At 35.6% G+C, this 25,786-nt stretch overlaps 1 protein-coding gene across 5 annotated transcripts in view; it reads right to left on the bottom strand.

The window, feature by feature from the left end:
• The window catches only part of FUT9 (fucosyltransferase 9), a 98,497-nt gene that overhangs the window by 60,256 nt on the left and 12,455 nt on the right, over positions 1-25,786 (bottom strand). The window contains exon 2 of one of the 5 annotated variants that reach the window (XM_068184093.1): positions 3,546-3,666. The exons of the other annotated variants lie outside the window; for them this stretch is intronic. The gene's annotated coding sequence lies outside the window, so the exon portion shown is untranslated. The remainder of the gene's footprint in view (positions 1-3,545; positions 3,667-25,786) is intronic. 5 annotated transcript variants of the gene reach the window in all.

The raw sequence follows: 25,786 nt of genomic DNA, 5'->3' as shown, positions 1-25,786 counted from the left end.
TTAATTATTCATCAATTATAAAGTTAGTGAATTTAATTTGTAAATAATCATTGAATCTTTCATTTACATGATTCTAGTTGCATATCTTAACAAATATATACAGCTTTGAAGAACTCTGTCCTCTCTTGTTTTTAACCTCCCAGTCATGCAATCTGGTTCTGTGCAATGGCTGCTGAAATCGTTCCTTTCCTTTTTAAGGTGACCTTGGGTTGACTTCACATTTCACATAACTGATTAAACTTAGTGGCAATTATTTTCAGATATTTTAACATGCTCTGAATCCTTTCTCATGTACTTGCCAGAAATCTAATTTTAAAATGAATTTGCACATGTAACATTTTAGCTATTTGCTTTAAGTGTATAATTATACTGGTACCACTGTGAAGACACCTTCAGTGTGTCCAAAATGGATATAAAGACCTGCCAGCAAATGTATTCAAGATGGTAATTTGGGCATCAACTTTCCAATGTACAGCTGATGATGAAACAAGTGCAAGAACACATTATTTAGAATTAGGCCTGTAGTAATACATATGTTCCAAGAGATAAAAGTCTTGAGTATTCTAATGTGCAAAGAGCTATCCTGGTCATTTATTCTATGTGGAAATTTCTTTGAATCTTTGCCATATGATGAGGCAATCCCAATTCAGCAGGCCTGTTGAATTACCGAATAAAATTCAAATGTCATTCAGGCATTTAGTTTCAATGCTTTGATTTTGTATTGTCATTTATATTCAGAAGTTATTATAAATTAATTAAAAGACCATCTGAAATCCCTCAGGTAATTTTCAAACACAATGAGAATCTCCCTCATACGGATACTGCTGTCCATGTCAGTCTGTGAAGATATTTTAATCAGATACATTTTTTTTTTCACTAAAATGGAGGGGAGAAATATATGATTATGGTCTGTCCCTACTGCCAGCAACGCATAAATCTACTGGAATAAGTAGGATGCACAGGGTGTAAGTCAATGGCACAAATCCAGTATATTATTTCACTTGAAGTATAGCAGGCTATAACAAAGCAAAAAGCCATTCTGTGTAGGCTGTCATGTGTAAGAAAGCCAAGATGCAGAAAGATTTATTTAACACCTTTGGCAATTAATATACATATGTGTTATGATAGCTCATGGAAGCAGTTGGCAACAGTACCCTCTAAAATAGCAGTTCAGCTGAGATGCTCAAGGATACAGGAAACCCACTGATGACAAAGGATGTCTGTCTGAAATCTGCCTCTTTCTCCACATTTCTCTGTTAGTCTTAATACTTGAGTTGTCTGTTTTATGGTTTTGTGCAAGTGAGACGTACATACTTCTCCTTTTCTAGGTAATTTTGGTCTTAAATGCCCAATAGCTTTTGCTTATCATTCATGGGGAGGGTCTTTTACTGCTTTGCTGCTCATGCTGACTTCTCTGTATTAATAATGAGCCATTGCAACAGGTGAGTGAGCCTTATCTTAATTTCATTTTACCACTGTGGAGCCAAGGTTCTAACTGATCAACAGTGGCTTTTTAAGATCTTATTGTCTTCCTATAGATATTGGCCTAGTGGTAGCTGATAACAAAAGTGAAAGGGCATTGTCCTCTGAGCTGCCACTGTCCACAACCTATGACACTCCCATAGAAGCCACATATTTAATTTTCAAATGATATGCAGAACCACAGGGTGTCATGACCCAGAAGATAATATACATACGCTTCTTCTACTAAGGCAGAAAAATTCTGGAGCAAATAAAAAGGGATGACCATTTAAAATATATCACCAGAAATCAGGAGCCCTCCCTAATCACTTCCATTTGAATTTTTCCTTCTGGTACTATTCCATTTTCCGTAAGTTTGGCCAGAAGAAGTAATTTTTTGGGAGTGGTTCTTCTAGAATGACAAAGGATAAGGAATCTCTAGCAGCTTGCAAAATAAGCTGGAAAGAAAGAAGTAAGATGTATTTTCATTAAAGCTGGTCTGTAGTTTGGGGGAACCTCTTCATATCTTTGCAGAAAGTAATGGTTTTTTTATGTATTCCCAATAAATTATAATACTTGTTGTTGAATCCTGTTTTCCTGCCCTGGCTGTTGGAATGTATAATCTTGATAAGGGAGATAAAAGTAGAGTAAAAAATTACACAAAACCCTCAGTTTGTTAATATGCTTTGCAGTTTTGTATTCTTATCTTCAAATATTTTTATTTAGGGCAGCAATCCCAATGTCTTCTGTTACCCACACTAAAATGTAAATGGTGGTGTTAGTGGGCTACTCTATAGAAGTGTCACTGCTGACTTGGGCTTTTTTATCTTCTTTTTTTCCATTACTTTACTGAAACTGCAGAAGCTGAGTAGAGAATCGAGGAGAATAGAAGAGAACTGGGCTCACTTTCTGAAAGGTGATCACATCAACTAACACAGTTTAGTGTTTGAAGGAAAAATAATTGCTGTTCAGGTTCTAGGCTTTCATATCATCTTTAAGATAGGCTTAAATATTTCTAAGGTCAAAGTATCGCAGATAGCAAGCTACTTCAGGACAGTTGATGTGGCTGAATTCCATGCTCACTCAAAATTGAAACTACTGGACTGTATACTGGATGTCAAGGTCACAACATTTTTGCTTCAATTACCCTTTAACCACTGGCTTTTAAAATTAAGAATGCAATTATCCAAAACTGGCTTTGTGATCCATGTGTTTAAGATTCATGTTGGAAGGAGTGTGTTAAAGAGTCAAAAATAAACAGCAAAATAAAGCAAATATCCCATATCTAGATATCTACAAATCAAATCACTGACTAATAGATTGCTTTGAAATCTTTTCCTATTTAAAATTTAAAAATACGTTTCTTAAAATTCTGCATAATATCTTAGTTTAGTGCCTGTCTCATCACCCAAAAGAAATATTCTCATGGGAGTCTTATAGCCAGATTTGAGACCACAGGATTTTTTGACCAGTCAAATACAGCTGTAACCTGTGGAATATACAGATATTTTATCTTTTAATAAAGATGAGGAAAGGACCTACAAGATGCAATCAATCCATCATAAATGGAAGAAAAACTCAAAATAAATCTCTGTTAACACACATGAGTTCTTTAAATTGGGTCTGAACTGTCAGAATCTCAATTTTCTATTTAAGTGTCACTTGGATTTCCTCAAATAAACAGCAGATTGATCCTTTAAAAACACTAGCTAGAACTGCTACAATGAAGTATGGTCACTTGTGTGATCATGGACAAGAGCATTTCCATGTATGTCTGTCAAGCTTATAGCAAAATTGGCTGAGGAAGTCCGAATTCTACTGCTAATAAATATTCCCACTAGATACCATGGAGACAGACAAAGAAAATGAACAAGGAACAGAAAAAACAACATATGAAGAGAAAAGGAAAAAAGAGGCCACATAAGATCACAAAGTAAGGCATAGATTTGAAAAGGGAAACAGAAAAGGGAGGGGGATGGAAGGGTAATGAATACATGTTAGAAACAGGGAAGCTTTAGATAATACCATACCATGAGCTTGCATTCATTCTTTCCTTTTCCTCATAGGATATTTAAAGGTATGACCTCTGGAATTGCAGATGAAAATACAGAGATTAATGATATATAATGCACAGCATACTTAAGCCCATAATTAATGATTATGACATCATTATGGGGCTCACAAACAATTTAGAGGGATTCCAACCTGCAAAGAGTGAAGAAATGAAGAAAAGAAAGTTCTCGAACTAGGAATTCAGTTAATTGCATCTTGCAGAAGTTAAATAGATAAGAACACTTTTATTTTTAAAAGCTCAAATACTTTTTTTTATTATTTACTCACAAAAAACAGCACTGGAAGAAGGCAATACTTCTGGGCTGAAACAATTAAAGTACAGTTTATTCTTTTGGAGACCAGGGATACTCCCATTATTAGCAAAATAAATTAACTTTTAAGATGCAGTTTAACAGTCTCAGTTACTCAGAGGAATGGATAGTATTATAAGGAGCTGGTAGAATACAAATCCTGTAAAGGAAAAGTTACTTTCAAAGGTTAATGGCATGTCATTTACAAAAAATTTCTTTTCTTGACTGTAGCTGAAAGTCAGAATGTGCTGAACTCTCACAATACTCAGACTAAAAACATAATGTTTTACATTTTTTTCCCTGGCCTTGAAATTTCTCCATCACTTTACTCCTCTGGAGCTTATGCTCTAATGTGATATGCTGCAAAATCTGCAATAATGAATCATAATATCTATAGCAGTACTTAAAATCAGTCTCAGATTATAATCTTAAGTAAGCAAGTATTGGGTCATCCTAAAAGTAATTTTTATTGCTCTTTCAGAATGAGATATTAAAACAAAAAAATCGTAACAAAGATTTGTCATTCTTAAAATGTACTTTCTGGCAGGGAAAGGCTCCAACTGAAAAAGAGTTTATTTTTATATTTGGAACAATTTAAGTGTCTTCGCTAAAATTTAGTGAGAGGGTTAATGACCCTCCATTTGAACCTCAATTTCATACACTTCAGTTCTTACATTTAGATAATTTTCTCCTTAACAAATCAACAAATAATTTAGCTTCCTAAGAAATACAGTATCAGAGCAAAATCCAGTAGGCTTAAAGTGAGATATGTTTGAACTTTCTGAATAATATTGGGAGTGTTTAAGCAATTATTTTGCAAAGCTTGTAGAATATCATGCTGCTAATGAAACCTTGCAGTTTCAGTGATATCACTTTGCCAGTAGAAACCATTTTCTTATAATTTATGTTTTTTGGTTAACAAAAATGCAATGATATTGCTCAATTTTTTCAGGTTGTGTGAATACTTTTTTACGTTGCAGTAGTCATTTATAATTTTTATTCACAACACATCCTAAAGTAGACTGGGTACTAAAAAGAGACCTTTGTAGGGCTGTGAAAGAATTGTGGACCTTACTGTCCTTGCCTAGCTACCCTAAACCAACCCAAAGTGCAGGATACCAGTTTAGCACCCTCCAGAGGTGTTGCAGGGTCTCCAGCCCTGTTCCTGAGCAATTATTTTGATTTCCTGGCTTGTCCTTGGCCTTGAATTGTTACCCATCTGATGCACTTAATAATGCCTGCCTTTACCCAGGGGACAGCAGGTATCAGCCTGTGGCAGCACCATTCCCCCCTGGCTCTCAGGGAAGGCTCTAAACTGAACTAACTCCTACATGGAGACAATGGTTGCCTGTGACTGAGTCACAAGCCTTTACAATGGAAGAATGCTCAGAAGAGATGGCTGTGGATGATGTACTTGCAGTGCTTGGAGTAGAGGGTAGAAAGTGATAATGGCTATGGGAGAGGGAAGTGAAGCTGAGCAAGGGAATTGGACTGTGTGTTCTCAAGAGGTCCCTTCCCATCTAAAGTATTTAGTGATTCTGTACAAGAAGCTGTTCAAAGTTTGCTGCAAAGCCAAAGAGAGAAATAAAACCAGAATTGACCAAGTTGCAAGAGAAGTCGAAGGTTGTTTACTTTAGCCTACAGTTTTGTACAAAACTCACTCTCAGAATTGCACCTTTTGTATAAATAACATATACTGATAGATAGTGATTTAACTCTAATGGGAAAGTAAACTTAAGTCTAAAATTTGTGCCTCAATTCATGCATTACAAGTGACAGGTATAACATTTTACATACTCAAAGCTTAATTTGCTGCTTTTCAAAGAGAAGTATTAATTTTGTGGCGCTTGAGATGACTTGATTAAATCCTGGAACCACTGAAGTCTGTGTAAGGTTAGCCACTGGCAGAGTTTTGCATAATTTACTCTCTGCAAGAGAGTAAATAATTTACTCTCTAAGAGTCATTGCACATATCTCTTGGAATTTCTATAGTGCATCTGCAAATGTTGTAATGAATCGATTCCTCCCATTCCCATCAACTTTCAGGTTGTCTTATTAGTGTGTGCATCTTACCTGGCTGACAGTGTGCTTGCTGATCTACTCTTTCTTTCCCATAGCCTCAGAAACATTCAGGCCCAGGATGTACAAACTCCTGGGTCACCTCTAAAGCACCATTAACACCACAATATTGAGTAATTAACTGAACACACGGCCTTTCAACTCAGAAGTGAAAAGAAGCACTGCAGCTGCATGATACACCCAGATTCTTCCTCATCAATGGAAATTCTGCCAGGTCCTCAACCACTCAGTAAAGCCAAATGAACTGAATCAAATGGGCACTGGAGACCCCATGTAAAATTCTGCAATTCTGACCTAGGAAACAGAGGTGGGTTCCTAAACTCTGCAATCAAAAGAGTAAGTCTGTAATCCCAGCATGCTGCAGAGTGTGCAGAAATGCTCAGAGAAGCACGCTTAGATGCATGCTTTGGACCTGTCCACATGGAACTGCTGTCCAGTTCTGGCCACAGCTCATGGTCTAAGCTACTCCTACACAATAAGATACTGAACAACTTGCAGTGACTGCAGTGGAACCCACATTAGAAGTCAAATTATATTCAAGATGACAACATGTGTGCAAGTGACAGGAAAAGTAGAAAAATAGGACAGTTTGGATTCACTCCTGGTAAGATGTGATATGCTTCAGCTTTCACCACTGACTGGTCTAAAGAAGGAATTGTGACAGAGCTGACTTCCATCCAATGCAGTTTGAAAATCCCATGCCAGGGGGTAAGACAAAATGAGAAGCAGAGGAATATTCCATGTAAGCAAAATAAATAGGCAAATAAATGAATAACAATCCCCCCCACCAAAATCAAAATATTTAGAAAGCTGTTTCTATTTAGAATCTACTGCAAACCTGCTATTTTCATCAAAAACTTTAACATTATGTCAGAAAATTGAATTCTGGCAACAGAGCAGACCACAGAGTATATCTCTGACTGCTGATGAATTTTCAATATGCTTGTCTTGAATATTCCATACCTGAGACCATCAACTGTCTTGGTGTGCACAACTCAGGATAGTGGGATATTTATTTTTTTTTTTTACTCTCTCCAGTTCATATGTGTGAAGAATTAATTTGTGTTTCCAACTGAAATGTCTATTCTGTTCTAAAAAATAGTGCTTATAAACCATAGACTGCAAGTGACTGATTGTAAATATGAACTTTCAACCAGACATGGAAGCTTTAACTATGTATAAAATAATAGAATCATAGAATATTTAAAGTTAGAAGGGATCCCCAAGTATTTCCAAAAAGTTTCTGCTGAGCAGAGCAGTAACTTCAATTTCCTTCTGTTCAACTTCCACTGGCTGCTCTCTGTTCCTAGGCTGTATCTACTTGCTGTAGTTGTTAACTGCTGCTGTCTCAGTCCCTATGGAAATGGAAATAAATGGAGATGATACTGAAAGGTTGCTAGGAAACAGTCAGATAATGGTGATGAAGAGGACAGTATCCTCTTATTCAGGATATTTCTCTACAGTTTGTCAATATAGATGGCCTTTGACAATTTACCAATAATAGGTGCTGCTAAAGAATTCCATTTTAAAAAAATCAGAAATGCTTTTCATACCTGCACTTAGTTAGACAAATGCAAACTTTTTTTTGACAAGATTTTGATGCTTTTCTCAACTGTACAGGGAACAATTCTTAAATTTTATTTACTCAGGCTGATCTAGAGTGCAGTAAATTATCTGACAAGTTGTATAACACACTTATTATACTTCATATATCTCTATAGCATACTCACAATGAATATTTGAGTGCTTTCCAGTAGTGCATTAAGCAATGTGACTAATGCTTGTTACATGTTTATTCTTTCATTCGTCTCCCCAGGGGAAGATGTGTCTACTGTGTAATGTTTTGTTATACAACATATAATGCTTGTCTGACTGTTTGTCTAAATGTTTATGTTGCAGAAGGAAAGGTTAAGAAAATCTAATTTGCACTTGGAAAGGAGGATGGCACTCAACTTGTTCTGGACCTTGCCTCCTCCATGAGTCGATTTCTCAATCTCAGACTGGCCCCAGCAAAAACACTGCTTGCTATTTAATAAGATTTACCATCCTTGGAAAGGTTTCCCTTTGCTGGTAGAACAAAATCATCAATCACTCCTTTCATTCTGGGACTTCAGTTTAGATACCCTGGGTCCTGGTCACAAAAAAACGCAGTGCAACTTTAGAATCCAATTCAGGAGCTGGTGAGACTGGAAATAACCCTCTGTAAACTACAGCAGTTGCTTGTCAGCTGGAAGAGTTTGAAATCCCCCACAGCTCACTAGGCTGCTACCACAAAGATTGTTTCTCTTGCTACATACTTTTGCTGTGACCTGCAAGGGTGACCAGGATTGACTTTTAGCTAAAGGGCCTTCTGATGGCCTGTGTTCTGGGAGAAATGCTTTCTTGTACAGAAAGCTTCCGAATAGGAAAAATACAAGTATTGGCAGCACACAGGCCCCAACAGGAAAATCGGATTGATGGTGAAAAAAAATAGGTGGAAAGGAAAAGAAGGGATTTGTCATCTGGTTTATTTTGATTTTGCAGTAAACTATTGAAAGAAATACCTTTGCTAAGTTTTCAGTATAATGCAGAAGTTTTTAATAATTAATGTGATCTGTAGTGAGCTGCAAGCAAATTTGTAAAAGGGAAGTATAAAAGAGATATTGATTTCAGTTTTATCCTTATTTTATTTGTACTCTATAAATTATAAAATTTCATCATAAAATTCTTGCTTCATGCTTTATGGCATTTTTATACTTAAGTTGTATTAGTACCAGTACTGTGTACTTTATATTTCATAGCACATAATGTTTCTTATAGCAATAATAACATCCTTCTTGGTAACAGTCAGTATCATAAAGAGTCATGAAGGTATAGCATAACTTCTGGAGATGAGCTTTACAGCAATCAGGACCATGTGCCCAGGCTAAAATATCTGGAATGGCCATAAGGCTCAATATTTGCATGTTAGTGAAACTGAAAACGAAAAGTTTCAGCGGATGTTAGCAAATTCAGTGAAAAGACTATCTACATGCAGCAGTGGGTGGATCAGTGTTTGTTAATACATATTGCTCTTGTCTTCTTTTTCAGATGGCAAACAGCTTCTCATGGTTTTCTGTTTATTTGTTTATTTTTTTTTCTTTGCAACTTGCAATTATCTTTAAAACACAAAGGAGAAGGTAATGGATCAATCAGGTTTTTACAACTATTTTTCAGGAAAAGTTATGACTACCCTAGGAGATTAGCACTTTTTTTCTTCTCTGCTCTCCCTTTATATTTTAATAGATATTTATTATAGTTTGTCAAAACTGTATCTGAAATACCTACTTTTCTGAAAGAAATAAACCTTTGTGTGTTATATTACACTACAGAAAAAAAGTGCTCTCTTTTTATGTCCTGTGTTTATAAAAAATATAATCAATGAGATAGATATATAAAGGCAAATTAAGACTCCTTTGCACACTTTCTTGTACCACGAAATACATTTTTATATTGGCAAATGTTTTTCTCTAAGATAGAAGTTTTTCTCATCTCATAAGTAAGTTACAAGTAAATAAAATTATGACAGTGAAGGACCTATCATTTCCTACAGTATAGCAGATGGGTCTCATGGTTTAATTAAATAATGTTGCTGTGGGCACTAAGATTGAACAGAAGTGTTGAAAACTTCAGTGCTACAGAATTCGCTGCCAAAGAGCAAATGCAAAAATGGCAACTTGGGAAAATATGTAAGAGGAATAGTCAAAAGTACTCTCCCTTCAAAAAAAAATATATATTGGAAATCTACCGGTCTCCTTACCTGGCTATCCTCTTCTCTGATCTTCCTTTATACTTAACTGCATTCTCAGTTGAACTAATGAAAACAAGTTTGTTTCAGTTTTCTCCTGTTTCTCAGCTGATTTATACCAATTGTAGCAACACGAGTCTCAGAGGGCTAATCCCACAAAAATCTATCTGCACTGGGGTGTGTTTTATAACAGGCACCTTCAAAATCTTCCCGTGATATCATCTTTTGTAATGTCTATAACATCTGACACCATCTAAACCTCACATGTTCATTTGTCTATTATCTTTGGGTTAGATTCTTTCATCAGGAAATTTGCTATCATATTTGTACCAGTTTAAAATGCAATCAATGATTTTTTTCCCATTACGATCAGAAAATATTTCTATCTCAGGAAATAAAATTCTCCCTGGTAAGTTTTCATAAACAGAAATTTTCATTCCTCCCATTTAGTTAAAATTTATTTATTCAGAAAAATTATGTAAAAAGCCCTACTACGATGATCTGAAGGAGTTTATCTCGTTTTTAGGAAAATTTAAGAGGCCTAATAAAGATGAGACTAAGAGGGCTCGTGGTGAATTTTTACAAATATATCACAGTAAAAATGGCATATGAAAGGTGACAGCCATTGGTAATTTAATCAATAAATTCCTCTAAGAATATATCATATACTTAATTCAATAATAAAAAACTTTTCTGGTAATTGAGGCTCCAGGTTTCTTCTCAGTGCAGCTGACAACTGCGCTTTAACTTTGGACCTGAGTCATGACCTCATGCTACATAAAAGCCCTTGGAAGGACTCAGTCAAATATTACTGTTGATAACATATTTTGATTTTTTTTAATTAAGTGTATGAATAAAGAGTTATCTTCTCAGTTCTGTATATCTTCTAACTTTCTCCTACACATTTCTCAACAATAAAATGAGATTCTGTCTTTCTAAAAGACATCATAGATTTATATTATTTATTCAGAAAAGTAAAATATATGTCGCAATTGAGTAACATGGAAGTATTTTTTAAGTCACGTGGAAACCACATAGAATGCTACAGTATGCTACAAAAAATAAAACTCCTGTGAATCCTATCAGAGTTCAAAATCCTAGAATGACAATAACTGTGAAAAGTAGTAAAACAAAACAACAGGCAGTCTGTTATTTTTCTAAGCTATCCAGTTTTTACACAATTTAATGTCAATGCCAGTATTCATGCATACAATTATATTCACGATTGCATGTTGAGACAGTGAATATAATTGAGATGTTAGTGGAACATGTACTCATCAACTGATAATGTCTCAATTTAAAACTTGCACACAAACTGAATGGGACAATCACTGTCAAGAAATATAACAATGGGGACTAAATATGTAACTGCTGCTACCTGTAAAAAATAGTGATAAAGATGTTCATCAGCACTGTCACCAATTTACTGCATCCCAATTTAGTATTTTTTCTGCAAATCTCCAATTGTATCTGTGGGCTTTGGTTTCAATAAGAAAAGGTGTGGACACAATTTTAGATTGCTGACTAAGAGACAGATATATCTTTTTTGGGTTCGGCTTCACCAAAGAAATGCTTTTCCTTGCGAAATTCTACAGAAAGTGCTTTATCTGTGCATCCCCGAAATGGAGCCAGAGCCTGCAGTCACTGTCTCAGAAATAGTGCTACCATCTTTTATCTTGTGAGGATGTTACTAGTCATCAGTGTTCTAGGATTCACTGTCACTTCTGGTTTGGGACTTACCAGAGTTCAATGGCCTGCATAAACTGGAAATAGTATTGACAGAAATAGGAAGTCAATATGAAGACAATCTGAGAAGTTAGAAGAAATATGAAAGACCAGGGAAGATACAGATAAAAAGGACAGAGAAGAGCTAATTAATTAATTAAATGGAAGGATGGAATGGAAGGATATGGAATTCCAGACAGTAAGAACAAAGTGAAGTTAGCATCAGAATAAAACTTAGCTGGTTTTGGAAGATGCTGGTGAGTTCAATGGAGACTAATGAAATGTATTTTATGGATGAAAATAGAATTGTGAAGAAACTTCTGAGTATGTGAACCACTTAGGCTTGTTTTGTTCTATGGATGAAGGAAAATTATGGAAGGAAGTAACCCTGAACCTGTATTTTGAAAAAGAATAATGATGTATTGTCTATAAGTGGTCAAGTCTATCCTCAAAACCACTCTGTGTAGAAGACAGTTCAGACAAAGCTCAATCTGAACAGCACAAACCTAAATTTGAAACAACACAAGAGAAAACAGTGAATTATCTGCCAAGTATCATTCCATACATACATATTATTCCTGCTTTTTCATTATTATTTTTTGTGCAAAAGGCAAATGGATTAAATATGTATCAATTCTAACAACCAGTTCTGAGTGTAGGGTCTTGTAAAAGCTATGCAAAATCAAATGCATTGAAGGATCACTGATTAGGGCCTGGAAAGTTGGGAAGCAGGACAAGTATCAAGTTTCTAAATATTGCCATTAAGTAGGAAATACATATGCAACTAGACCATCTAAATTTCTGTAGCAATTACAAGCAGTATTTGCATGCTTAGCTGGCTTTCCTCAAAGGCTTACCCACCTCTTTTTATGCTCCAAATTACACAGACAATTGTTAATATTAGGCAAGCAGTGCAGATGAATCTGTCAGAAAATTCATATTGCAAAAGGAAGGAGAAAAAGATTGTTGGCAAGGGTTAGGTTTTTTCATTCTGTCTCAGACAATAACTTCTCCAGGTTTTGAAGAGTACATATCCTTCCTTTTGTCACATATCTAACATGGAGTTCAGGTTCTTCTAAAACTGAAATGTTAAGTTATTAAAATACATGGAAGTTACCATGCTTGCTCCCTGTCCTTGCAGTAGGAAAACAGGATTTTTGGGAACATTCTGCTGGAGAAGGCACTGAAAACTAAGTAATAAAGATGCCATTTTATGTCATAGCTTTTGTTTATCTTTACACTGTAATAAAACAAGACTATAAATTATCAACATAAAAAAATGTGCTAATCACCAAAAGTTTGGCTATAACAGAGATATTTATGAATGGGAATATATCTTATAATATTCTGTATAAGATGTGATTGCTTTCATTTCAAGTGAATTGGGTATAACTTCTATAAAGTATGAAAAAAGAAAATTTCAGGGCACTTTGTAGTAGATATTTGCCTGTTAAACAGTTTTTTTTGTCTGTTTACATGTTTTAGACTAACTACGTATTTCGGTTGTTTTATTTGAGGAGAGTCTATTCACAAAAGATGATCTTCAGTGCCATCACATGGCATTTGGGGGACAACCAGGGTATCAGGTTCAACCACCATGTTGTGCCAGGGGAAACTTAGATTGGGTATCATAAAAAATTCAGTCATAGAGAGGGTTGTTATGCATTAGAACAGGCATAGTAGAGTCAGTCTCTGGAGATATTTGAAAGAGATGCAAATTGGCATTTAGGGAGATGATTTAGTGTTGGACTTGGGAGTGCCGAGTTCGTGGCTGGACTTGATGATCCTAGAGGTTTTCCAACCTACACGATTCTATGATTCTATTGCATACAGCAGTGTTTCCATTTCTCAAAGAAATTGTGCAATTGTAATTTGGGTCAAAGATGATGTATTCAGCTCACTGTACTTGGTAACCAAAAGAGTGTGCTGCCACACTGCTCAAACAGACTAAAGCAGAACTCCACCATGTGTTAACTTGAAACTTATGAGCACTTGCAAAGCAACATTAAAAGTTAAAAAGTGGAAATAATTTGTGGTATTTTCATACTTTATTCTTTGGAACAGAGCAAACAAAGTGGAATTTCTCTGAGGGATGGTGGTGATTTCTTGGCCACTTCCAATCAAAATAAGTTTTTTATTCAATAGCAGTTGATAAGACAGATATCATCTCTCTGGCTAATTTTCCATGCTTATTGTTGCATTTATGCTAGTTTGACTTGTTCCATTTTTCATTGCCAACATCTTTTCAATCAATTTTTATGCTGTACATTCCTCTGTGCTTTGTTTCCTGTTGTATTGTGAACTTTGCAGTGAAAATACATTATAATACTAGAGATAGAGAAAGCAGCCAAAGGAAGCTGCCAAGGCAATAATACAAAAAATCGATATTAAGCCAGCTGTTATATTTGACTTCCTCATGTAGAAAGCCCTGGAGGAAGAAGTGAGAAGGCTTAGTTGGGAACAGTGAGTTTGGCATTCTTGGTATGTGTGCCTTTCTATGACATACAAAATCTTTCCCCTTATCATTCCCTGCTAAATAACCCTTCAACACTCCAGTCTTACTCTTGCTGTAAAAAGCGCTAATCAGTAGCAGAGACATCTCTGCCTTCCGGGCAACATAGATGAAAATTCCCATTTTGGTGCTGACCACCCCTTGAAATGTGTTTTGATTTTGTTGTTGTCAAATCTAGCCATCACACAGGCTTTCAATATTTGGGAGCACACAGCTATGCCAGGCCTGCTCACGAAAAAGGAAAGAGAAAACATTTCTTAGAGCAAAATAAATGTTACCAGTCACTTGACAGTCACTTCTACCTACCGTAAGCACAAACCCCCGTCCTCAGGAGACATGCCTTACATTAATCATCCTACATTATGCAGTCATTGGATACAAAGATGATGAAAGTTGTGCCCTTTGTGAGGTTGTTATTGACAAGTTTCACTGTGCCTCTCTGATGAACAGCTCTTATTTTTCTTTCCTCCCACACATGTTTCTAGGCACACAAAACAATATTTAGCCTTTGCAGTATGTCACAGATTCAACTATGATTCTCTGTTAATTAGACACTATCAGTATTTATTTATGCCCCTTTTTATTGGGTTTGAATATTTTTGCTTAAGTATGCCGTATGCAGCAATTATTGGTGCTCTCTTCAAACCACCTATAGTTCAGTTTTTTTCCCTTCAGTGCTTATATAAAATACTATAAGCATCTTATTTAGGTAAACAGAAAAATGTGCAAAATGTATCATTAGCTGGGATATAGAAAAATGAAATGTTCCTGCAGAGTAACTAGTTTTGATTATGCCTGCTTTCCCCCCGCATTTTTCAATCTATTTTCGGCTCTTTTCTCATAGGCACAAGGGATTTTACACTGTAATAGCTTCTTCGTTATCCTCAAAGGAAATAAAAGTGATAACAGACTTTTCTATTGAGCAAGCAGTGAAGTGAGTGTGCTGACAAGATGTTAATTTTTTTAAAGTTTCCTCATTTATTTTTTCTAACGTGACTTCATTGAAGATAATTGGCCTTGTAGTTTTAAACTCAGATGGCAATTGTGTTGTTATTTGCTTTCTCCATTTAAAATATTTTTTAAATTCATCCACTGATACTTCAAACATTTATGCATTTTTCACATAGCATTATTATACACTTAGATTTTATTAATTTAAAAAGGATATGCTGTATTACTTCTTCAAAGTAATGCCAAATCATTCAATTTTGTCCTTAAATATAGCTTTTTCTCATTTTGGAAGAAAGCCAGTTTCCCACCCTTTGCTCTCTCCCTCACTGTCCCTGCCCTCTATTTCCAGTGGTCATGAAAAGACATTTTCTTTCTTGACTGCTTCAACATTGAGTGCTCCTCTCTTGTTAAAAAAGTCAAGCATTTCCTACTAAAACTTAAACTGACATTTTTATTATACTGCTGATTCTGCTGAGTGAGAAGACCTTAGACAAAGGGCGCTTTTATATAAGGGAACTATTCACAGGAGGCTCTGCGCTTCTCAGGAATGGGAAAAGCTTTACCTAGTGACAACTAAGGGCAGCAAAACAGAACAAAACTGAATGCTCTAATAGTGCCTCAGATTTCCCAAGCTGAAAGACTGGTTGCAGGCTGCAGCATACCCTTTAAAGGTAGGGGATAATGAAGCTGAATATCAAACAATAAAAAGAAGGTGGGTCCAGAGAGATGATGTGATATTTCCTCTGTTTTTAAGATCATATCATTAAAAAAGATACGGAGCAAGGAAGACTGGAAATGTCATAACTGTGGAAGAGACATTATGCAGTTCTGATAGTAAGAAGACCAGCAAGACTCAAATGAGGGTGAAAATATTTGTGCCTTTGCTAAAAATTTCAAAGTTAAAAATCACTATTTTGCTACATTCAGTACCCAAATACAGCCCCCACCTTGAGCTAATCTGGCTGCTTACATAGATTTAAAAGAAATAATTCTCCACCTGTCATATTTGGCTTTAAATGCAGCTATTTTATTATTTATTAATTTGGGACACATTTAGTCAAACAGAGTTATGTGCTGTTGTAAGGAGCTCAAGGATAAAAACTCATGGGGTCAAATACCATCCCTTGTTTGGACATTTCCCTCCGGTTCTGCTTTCTTTAGCCACTCTAACATTTTCCTCATGCTCATGAGCAGGATACAAGAATTACAGTCTTCAGTATACCTGCTGCCTGAAGATGATAATCCTTAAACCAGATCATAAACAAATTTCTTGAAATATATTTGAAGAGACAATATTTATCAAATTTTCTGGAGCAATGAATATTGTTGGGGTTCCTGAATTTGGAAGGTCTTTTGAAGCCCATGGTTGGACTCCATACACTGCAGGTCCCTACAGGTTTGGTGTGGAATATTTAGTTAATCAAGCTCTATGCATGCCAAGAGAACAGACTTCATTTTAAACTGGCAGTAGTCCATGCCTATAGACATGAAAAAGGGGTATCTAAGTGGGAATTATATATAGTCCTATTGCCTGACAATGCCCACTTCCATGTTTTCTTAAAGATGAACAACCCACTTGTAGCATAAAACCAATTCAACTATTCCCTTTGAAAAAGAGAAATAAGGAATACATACAAAGCAAAGTAGCTAGCAAGCAATCATTTTTTAATATTTGAAATAAGTGTCCTCTCATTCATGTCTGGGGGGAAACCATGGGATTACCATGGAGGTTATGATCCTGTTCTCAGAAGTGGAAAGGGCAAAGGGAAAGTGATTTTCTCTGTAGAACGAGGCAGCCTGGGTGATACTGCCATAAATGTCATGGATTTGGACATGACCACTTTTGCTGCCAGTCACACCAGTCTTATTTTTATTTTTAGCAAAGTCCAGCTTAGTCTTTTCAAGTACTTAATATGTGACTACCCTCATAAGGAGGGTTTGGATGGAAATTGGGGGAAAATTGCACCTCAATAATTCAGAAACCAGGCTGCATAAACCATGCTTTTTGCACCTGTCTTAGTAAATCACTGGTCCCTTAGAATTTATATTAAAATCTTTAATTTTTACAGATGTGCTTCCCTTTCTTGTTAATTTTAAAGGTAATTTCTATTTCTCTAACTGGAAATACATTCAGAAATAATTTGTGTAATGCAGACATTGTGTTTTCAATAATTTATCTGCAGTGGCTGTTGGAGTCCTCAACATTTCTTTTTCCTTCTCTCTCTTTGGTCAGCATAAAAAGGTTTTATTTAATTTTGCTGTCTTTATTTTCTTTAAGACCCTTCTCTGGATGAACATTTTCACTTTGTTACATGCTGCTGTTATTTCTAGTCTTTAAAAAAAGCTTTATTCCCTACATCTTAGCACAACTTGGGAAGATCATTAAATAATCCACTCTGAATGATAGGTTCACCATAATTCCTTTCTAAAGATAAAAATCTTTAATCATAAAGAGAAAAATCCTCTTGGACATAAAGTTATCATTCATTAAAAAAGTTTCTCTCAATCTTGTTAAAAAACACACAAACCAACCCAAAACTTCATGAGGCTGGATTCACAAGGAAATGCTCCCTCCTTGAGGAGATGGCAATGCAGGAATCTTCATAATCTTTCAACTACAGTAAAATTTGAGGAGTCCAGGGTTAACTACAGAGATCTGAAAAGCCACATCTTAGACTTGTTTTTATTCACTACAAATCCTGTGCCTTGAAATAAAGCTGAGGTAACACATATTTACTCCCCCAAATCTCAGATAAAGAGTAAGAAAATGTTCATTCTTTTAGACATTGAAACTATTCTTTTTCTGTATCGATCAATGGAGTTTAAATATCTTTAGGAAAACAGTCTGTGTAAACAGCAGAATAAGCTTCCTCCACTCCAGAGGAACTTGTTAAGAAACTGTGTTAGTTTTTTCAATTATGTTATTTGTATAGAAAATAAAGTTTTACATGTGGAATAAAAAATAGATTCTTAATCATTAGTGCAATAATTTCACCCAGAAAGATGTCTCTCATTTAGTATCATAGCAAGAGCTTTTTATACTGCCTCCAAAAATATGTGATGAAATGTGTTTAATTACTTTCTTAAATACATAAAAATGATTGATGCTGTAAAGAGATAGTAGGATTCAAAACCAGAATAAATTTGAAGTACTGATAAAAAAATAGATTATGCTGACCGTAGTGAAGCAATTTTGTAAAATTAGCATTAAAGATCTAATGATATGCATGCAGTTTCACATTATTTAAAATAAATATATGTATAATCAGCATAACTCAGTTTCATTTAGCATCACTATGAATCTATATAAAGAAAACCTATTTTTTAAAATCCAATTTACTCATCTTGACACATTTTTAAAAATTAAGCTCATTTCCAAGGACTGAAATTTACTGCTTTTACCAAGAACTCGCAAGTTCTGGAGAATGGACTGATAACACTACGGTGACCATAATTGACAGAAATGAAATTACATTGAATGCAACACTTGAGGTCTTTTAAATATCCTTTTAAACCAGTATGATAAATGACAATGGTGGAATATTGTGATATGATGTTTCCTTTTATTTGGGGGGAAAAAAATACACTTCCTTAATTAAAAAAGACTTTCAAAACCAATTTTATTCAGCAAATGTGAACACCGTATGTTCAAGATTTCTCAGAGGACAGGTGTTACAAAACTCCTTTAATTTCCTTTGAAAGCAGGGTTTGTTCTCTGTGTTCTCTGTTGTTCTCTGTGAAGAAAAACTGTTTTTCCAGATCTTCCAAGATTATTTTGGAAGCCTTCCACGGCGTTGTGAAGGACTGTAAGGTTGTTTCCCTTTATCCTTGCGGTAAGTTCCCTGTGACAGTTCCCCAGATGATGAGAGTTTGCAGACTAGCCTGGAGGGTACCCAGGGAGCTGTGCTGGCTGTGCAGCCCAGCATTTCCAGCTTCACAACAGCAGGGAGGAGCAAATCCTTAGAACACTGTGGATAGTTCATCTCTCTAAGATATCTGTGATGTTCTGACCTTGCACAAGGCAACTGGGTCATACAGAACAGTGTGAAGGTGTTCCCTGGAGGCCTGATACTTATTCTAGGTGTTTGTGAGGCTCCCTAAATAGGAGACTTCTAATCTGAAAAAACAGGAAGAGCACAAAGCAAAATAACGTTTCCTTTAATACTACATGCCAGTGTCTAGAGCAAAATTATGTTAACTGCAAACCTCAACTAGCAATCCAGATGATAAAACTTTCCAAAATACATATCCAAACTGAATATTCTCTGAAGTCTGTGCTTCAGTCTTAGTCTTTTCAATCTCATAAAGTGACATAAGAACTGGTTCTTAAGGGTGGCAACCCAATGCTCAAAATTCTTCAAGAACTTTCTCAGTCTTGTACCAAAAGTAATAGAGTGAAATCTATCTAGAAATCAATATTTGTCTGCATAGGACAAGAGGAATGTGATCCCTAAGTCATGTAGAGGATGATACACTGTTGGTCTACAAAGTAGTTATGTATCACATTAAAGGAATTGAATAGAAGGTTTCCATTTCCAAAATCCATTTGCCAAAAAGAAAAAAAAAAAAAAAGAAAAGAAAAAAGTGTGAACTAGATCCCTTTTTAATAAGATTAAGAAAAAAACCCAAACCAAAATCAAACACAGTGTGACCTAAAATGCAATAACCTAAAGCAAACCAAAAGTGTTCCTGAAAATTTTAGAAACAAAATGCTGTATTTTATATGGCCATTAAATGACTGATGTTATAACTCTTTAGAATACCATGATCTAGAATATAGTCTGGGATTAAAATTCAAAATGAAAATTATTATGTTTTGTGAAAATAGCAAAATTAATTAATTTCTAAAATTATAAAGTAGATAATACATTTTATCTGTTACAGAACAATATTGATAATACATGAAGAAAATCCAGATGCTTATGTAGTTAACAGTTCCTAAAACATAAATAATACATAACGCTAAATTTCAGATACAATCTATTGTGATTAATGATAAAAGAAATTACTTAGTAAACATGAAGTGTTAAGTGGTAGAATTACTACTGCCTTTTTTCTTTGGCAAAATTCAAACAAGAATCTCTCCTGTGAAAGTGGATAAGCATCAGATACAGGAGATATTGAACAATGCCTCCTCTGTCCATATGGAGGGCCCAGAATGAATGTTGGCAGCATGCAGCCAAGGACCTGAGTATTTTCCAAGGGAAAGTGATAGTCAGAGGAACAATTTCCAAGAAGTGGCATGTGCTCATGGTGCAGCAGACCTTTAGCTCTTCGTACAACTGATTCAGCTCTCAAAACTGCGTAAAAAAGTGTACACCCCTAGTATTCTGCCCTCCACCCAGCTATTTTTGTTACAGTCACACCTTTCTCCCACTGTTTTCTTGAGCTATAATTTCAATCTTTATTCACTCATGCTTATAAAACCTTCAGCAATTTCTGCTACAGAAAAATAAAAAACACAGATGAAAATGCTTGACCATCTTGGAACATACAGTACAGTAGGTGAGATGAATGAAGCAGTAATATATAAAGAGCAAGACCTAATTAGCAAGTAAAATATGCAGAAAATCAAAGGCTTAGTGTAGAGCATTATGTTTATCAGAAAAAGCAGCTGCTCTGGGAAACCTGCAGCTCACGGCATCAAATCATAATGAGTCATCATCACCAATTCCCCACGCCCTATCCCATAACCAAAAAACACAGACTAACCAAAGGCTCAAGCATAAGGCTTATCTTCAGTTATGAAGCAAGATGACAGTCAAGAGGACTACTACTTTGTGAAATATTGTAATTATAGCACTAGATATTTCCATGCTGATTACTCACCCTGATTTAAATTCCTACTGGTGAGTAGGCACACTGATGTCAGTAGTACTACCTGCTTAGGTATATGATCATCCAAATATGGGAGATAAATCTGGACTAGGATTCACCAAGGTTAAGATAGTTCAAATTATACACCAAAAGATAATTTCTCAACAGGTTGCCTATGAAAAATATTCTGTATAGAAATGGACTGATTTTATTCCTACAGTCCTTTTTATTACAAGAATTAAGACTTCTATAAGCTGAAAAATTGTCTTTATTTCTGCACAACTTCATGGTTCTGAAAAGGGTCAAGGAAAATAAAATTACTAAAAAATGTGTCAAATTACATAAAGAGTTTATGTAAAGTAGAAAAAAAATCTGTCTCCTTTTTGAAGCACAGTTATATCCAACTTCAGTGGACTTACTCAAACTCTCAGGCTCTGCCTGAATTACCCCAGTAGCATAGATTTTTTTTTTTGTAGAACTGAAAAAAGAGCTCAAAAATAGTAGCTGAAACGATGCTATGAAGTGTGCTCCAAAATTATGTGAATCAAAAAGAAAGACACATGAATGCTTTTAAAATATGCTTTACTTTTTTTTTTTTTGATCCATTTGTTTGGGTTTTTTTTCTTATGGGATGCCTTTTGAAGATATTGTCTACATTCATGATATCTAGAAAGTAAGGATTCAGAAGCACATCATCCTTCATCATCCTCTGGTTACAGATATGATTACCTTGATTAACTTCTACCTGCCTTCATCCTGTCACCTGAAAATTATAATTTCTCTGATCCAGAAGTCAAATTTCTCACATTAGTACACACTCATAATTTGTTTTGTCATTGAGGCTAAAAAATCTAGTGTAACCTAAATACTTTTAATAGTATCTGTTTGCTAACAGACCTGAGAAGACAATAATATGCTTAGCAGCTGGAAAGGATTTTGCATAAAAAGTGTACTATTACTGTGTGTGTATTTCTAGCTTTCTCTCTTTTTTATTTTTTTCCTCTCTAATGGCATTTGAGATTTTCATGCAATGCTATAATTTTCTAAGTTGGAGTATTAAGAGAAAAAAAATCATAGCATATCACAGAATAATGAGATTAGGTATCACCAAAACTTTCATGTGCCCGTAAGTGGTAGGAAAACTATGCAGTGAATTTTTAGGAGGAGAGTCAATGCAACGTTATTGCTGCTATTAAACCAGTTTTTAGTTTCATTATTTTGTGTGCCTTCTTACTTTTAAATCAAAAGTCCAATAAGAATCCAATGTGTATGTGAAAGAATTAAAGCCAACTTTCTGCTCCAAGAAGACAGAGCTGGATCTCAAACCTGCTGTTTTCATGCTTTCTTCCTGGTGCAAAAGCATCTTAGGGAAGTAGAACAAGTTCAAATGCTCATGCTGTCCTGACAGTTCTTAGGGAGGGGCACCAGCAATTCCCTCAGAGCAGGACAGCTCCCTGCTCATCTCTGCTGAGAATGACAGTCATAAATTTAGCTGAGCCCTGTTTTTATTGGTTTAGAATCTCCTTACACACACAGATTGACATTTCCCAACTAGAAGTACTTTTAGGTGAAACAACACAGTTATACTTGTGACAAAGAGTAGTAAACCAAAACAGAGACTAGTCTATTCCAATGTAAAGACATTTTTCTTGGCAAACACAGATTTGATTCTGTCCAGTCAAAATGCTTCCTGATGCAAAACACTATGAAGCACTAATACTACAAGGTCAAACTTAAATGAAATCTTTTCAGCTGGTAAAATGATAATAACTGTACAGAAAGCCAGACTTGCTTCTCAGGCTTTCAGAAAAAAATTGCAGTTTTATCCTCCATAGTCTTGCAGTGCTAAAAGAAGTATTGATATATCATGAAAAGCTTCAGAAAATCTTATTTGGAAGGGCACTGTGAGCATTTATTGCAAAATTTAGGTGGTCTATCCTTTTGGTTTAGGAGTAACTAATGACATGCACTTGTCTACTAGCATTCAGCTTGAATTCATTAATAAAATATAATGAAAGGACATTTCTGTAATTTAGTTAAGTTGAATTACTCCTCCAGAACTGAATATCATGATGTTCTCACTTTTTTCCTGTTTGACATGTTCCTTAATATAGATGTGCATTCATGTAGAAATTGGAGGGTGAAGGAATGATTGCATTGCTTCTCAGGAGAGCATGTACTCTGTAGCAGCAAGTAGCTTGCATGAGATGTCTCTAAGATGTCTCTGAAGGTTTGTGATAATCTGTCCAAAACCCAGTTAGAAACTGAAAGAATGTGGTAATCTGGAAGAAACTTGCCAAATATGTGGACTTTTCTAGCCTGCTTGCTATTAAAAAATTTCATATGAATTTTTGTATTTCGCCAGTGAATTAAACTGGTTTCAGCAGTGTTTCTTTACACAGTGTGCAGTGCTGCATGAATACAGCTGTGCTGCTCCACAATGGCTTCTGTGCTGGCAGCTCAAATATCAGTGTGCCATAGTCCTCTGCTTTCCCAACTGCAGGGGTAGCACAGCAAGATCATCTGGCTCCTTTCCTGCTCTCTACACATAAGATCACACTGGAAACTGAAAGCCTTGTAGAAGTATAATTTATAGTCTTAAATAATGTCGTCATATTTTAAAAAGAAGTCTCATTGGTATATATTCTCTATGGCACTCACTGAAGCCCCTCTGTAGTGCTATATAGACTCTCCCCTTTATAGAAGGAGAGACTCTAAGAGACAGGTCCAGAAAGTGCAGTGAATTGCCCTCTTGGGATGGCTTTCTCTCTCCTAACTACAGAACTCTTGAAGGTTAGCTGACTTCTTGGTGGCTAAAGTTACCTGAGGGAAAAACCACTCATTAATCTCTCCAGGCTGACAACTTTGGGTCAATTATATATAATATTATAAGTAAGATCATGACCCTAAGTGCTAGAATACTGTTAAAAAAGATGGGAAGGTACAGAAGATGAGAAAGAAAGGTGCAGATTACTAGCAACAAAAAGGAGAAAAAAATATGGGGATTAAAATACTTAAACCTGAAATTTAGGTGGCTTCACATGGAAGGTTAGCCTGTCTTTCAAATTAATTAAATACTTAACTGTCAGAGGCACACCTCTATCTTAACTCATTGACTTTGAAGAAAAACTCAGGGATTTTGAAATGCAAATATTTAAAGTTGGCTTTCCCACACATATTAATGTGCACTCAATCCATAGCTGAGGATTTGACTCTAGAAGGAAACAATGATGATTCTGGCATATCTGTGCTTCAGAAAGAAAAGATAGACTTTGCAGAACTCACAGAGAGACGTAAACCCAAGAATAATTTGAAACATTAATATATTGTGGAATAGTTATATTCTAGTCACTGCACTGTAAGTCCAGGAGTAATGCAAGTCATAATTGATCTATCCAAGAATTGCAGGGTACTCATCCAAAAGGAATTACACATGTAACAATGAAGCTACACATTATAATCAGAAAAATAACAGTTTCCAACCTGTTAAAACCTAGATAGATAAATTTTTTTGCATGAAATCACATTGCTTTGGGTTAGAGGAAGTAGTAAAAGATTAATAGGTGAAGGCAGCATACTGCCTGCCTACCACCAACAGATTGCAGATATTTTTGCAAACACTGACAAAATAAATATTTGGGAAATTCCAATGCTCTTGTCAACTTAATCCTGCTTCAGAAAGGTTTCCTTCTAAACAGGGAATAATAAATGTCAAGGGTTTGTTTTCTTCCATTTTCCATATCAGGGAAGACTTACCACAAACATTAGAGTTTTCTCTGGAATTATATCTATGATTTGAAAATTCCTCAAGGAGCATTAGGAACTATGAATGCCCCACTGAACTTGAATAAATTATATTTTTAACGACATCGGCAAATCAGTTTTAATGCTACAGAAACCTATGTAAAATAAAAATGTAAAAGCTATATTAGACTAAGTTGAACTATCAAGTTAATCCCGAGATGATTTCTAGGACACGGGGCCCATGAAGACTTAAAAGTCTTCAATAGGAAGAGCAACTGTTAAAGGACTGGGTAATAATGGGAAGCTATGCTATCACTCACTACACTGTATCTCCTACTTGAAAGAGAGATCTTTAGTTTCCCAAACTGGATACTAAGATCTTGCTCTAAAATGTTAAAATCATGAAATGTTTCCATTATTAGTACCTTCCTGTATTTCTAAGTGTTGCTTTTTAATGCCCTAAAATGGACTACCATCTCTATCAAAGGATTCAGTTGCCACTTTGCTCAATATCAAGTTGAGCATTCAGACACCACCAACGCTTTCCAGCCTCCAGACAATTGCAGCACAGTCCAAGTTCATGGTGCTCATGCAACTGCTCCCTCAAGCCCTGACCCTGCCAAGGTTCTCAGACCCCAAACCTGTTTTCAAGAGGTAGCAGTCTCATAGTCTCACTCCACAGAGAGAACTACTACCTTTTCTGAGAACACACTTGGCTGAGCAGATGCCGCATGAATGGGAGGAAAAGAAAAAACAAAAGGAAAAAAAAAAAAAAAAGATAGAAGCAAGACTTTCTGAAACTGCAGAAAAATTAAATTCCCTCTCGGGAAACTGACAAGCCCACTTTATCTGATCTACAGAGAGTATAAGAATTAAGATTTTCTGCCTCCCAGGAGGTTCCTATTAACCAGAAAGTATTTATTATTTGACAAGACAACTTTTTAATTTCCCCCTCTTGGAACTACTTGGTTTGCTTTTAAATATTTATTCAGCCAAATAGCAAGCAATTCACTCCACAGACCAATGTTAGTCTGCTGTTCTGTGAAGAAAGGGGGTCAGGTTTAAGTTCCTGCTCCATTAGCTATTTAATCAATTATCCAAATTGGCAAGGTTTCAAGAGGAGAAAGTCACTAACTTCATCCTAAAATAACCATTCAGTGAGTAGCTAGGGCACATTTCTGACCTGAAAGTGCCTATGAGTGAAATTTTTCCTCAACTCAGGAGTGTGTTTATGTGTTTAAAAGGTCATCCACCTCAGTGGTAAGTGCTCTAATTACTGGATATTTGGGCATCAATTAGCAGCATGTTCTAGTAATTTTGGAGAAAAGGCAGATTGGTCTTATATATTTATTTTCAAGGTACAGTAGA

This window comes from Anomalospiza imberbis, chromosome 3 (genome assembly GCF_031753505.1).
Source record: "Anomalospiza imberbis isolate Cuckoo-Finch-1a 21T00152 chromosome 3, ASM3175350v1, whole genome shotgun sequence".
Taxonomy (NCBI): Eukaryota; Metazoa; Chordata; class Aves; order Passeriformes; family Viduidae; genus Anomalospiza; species Anomalospiza imberbis.
This window is presented reverse-complemented; position numbering and strand designations above follow the sequence as displayed.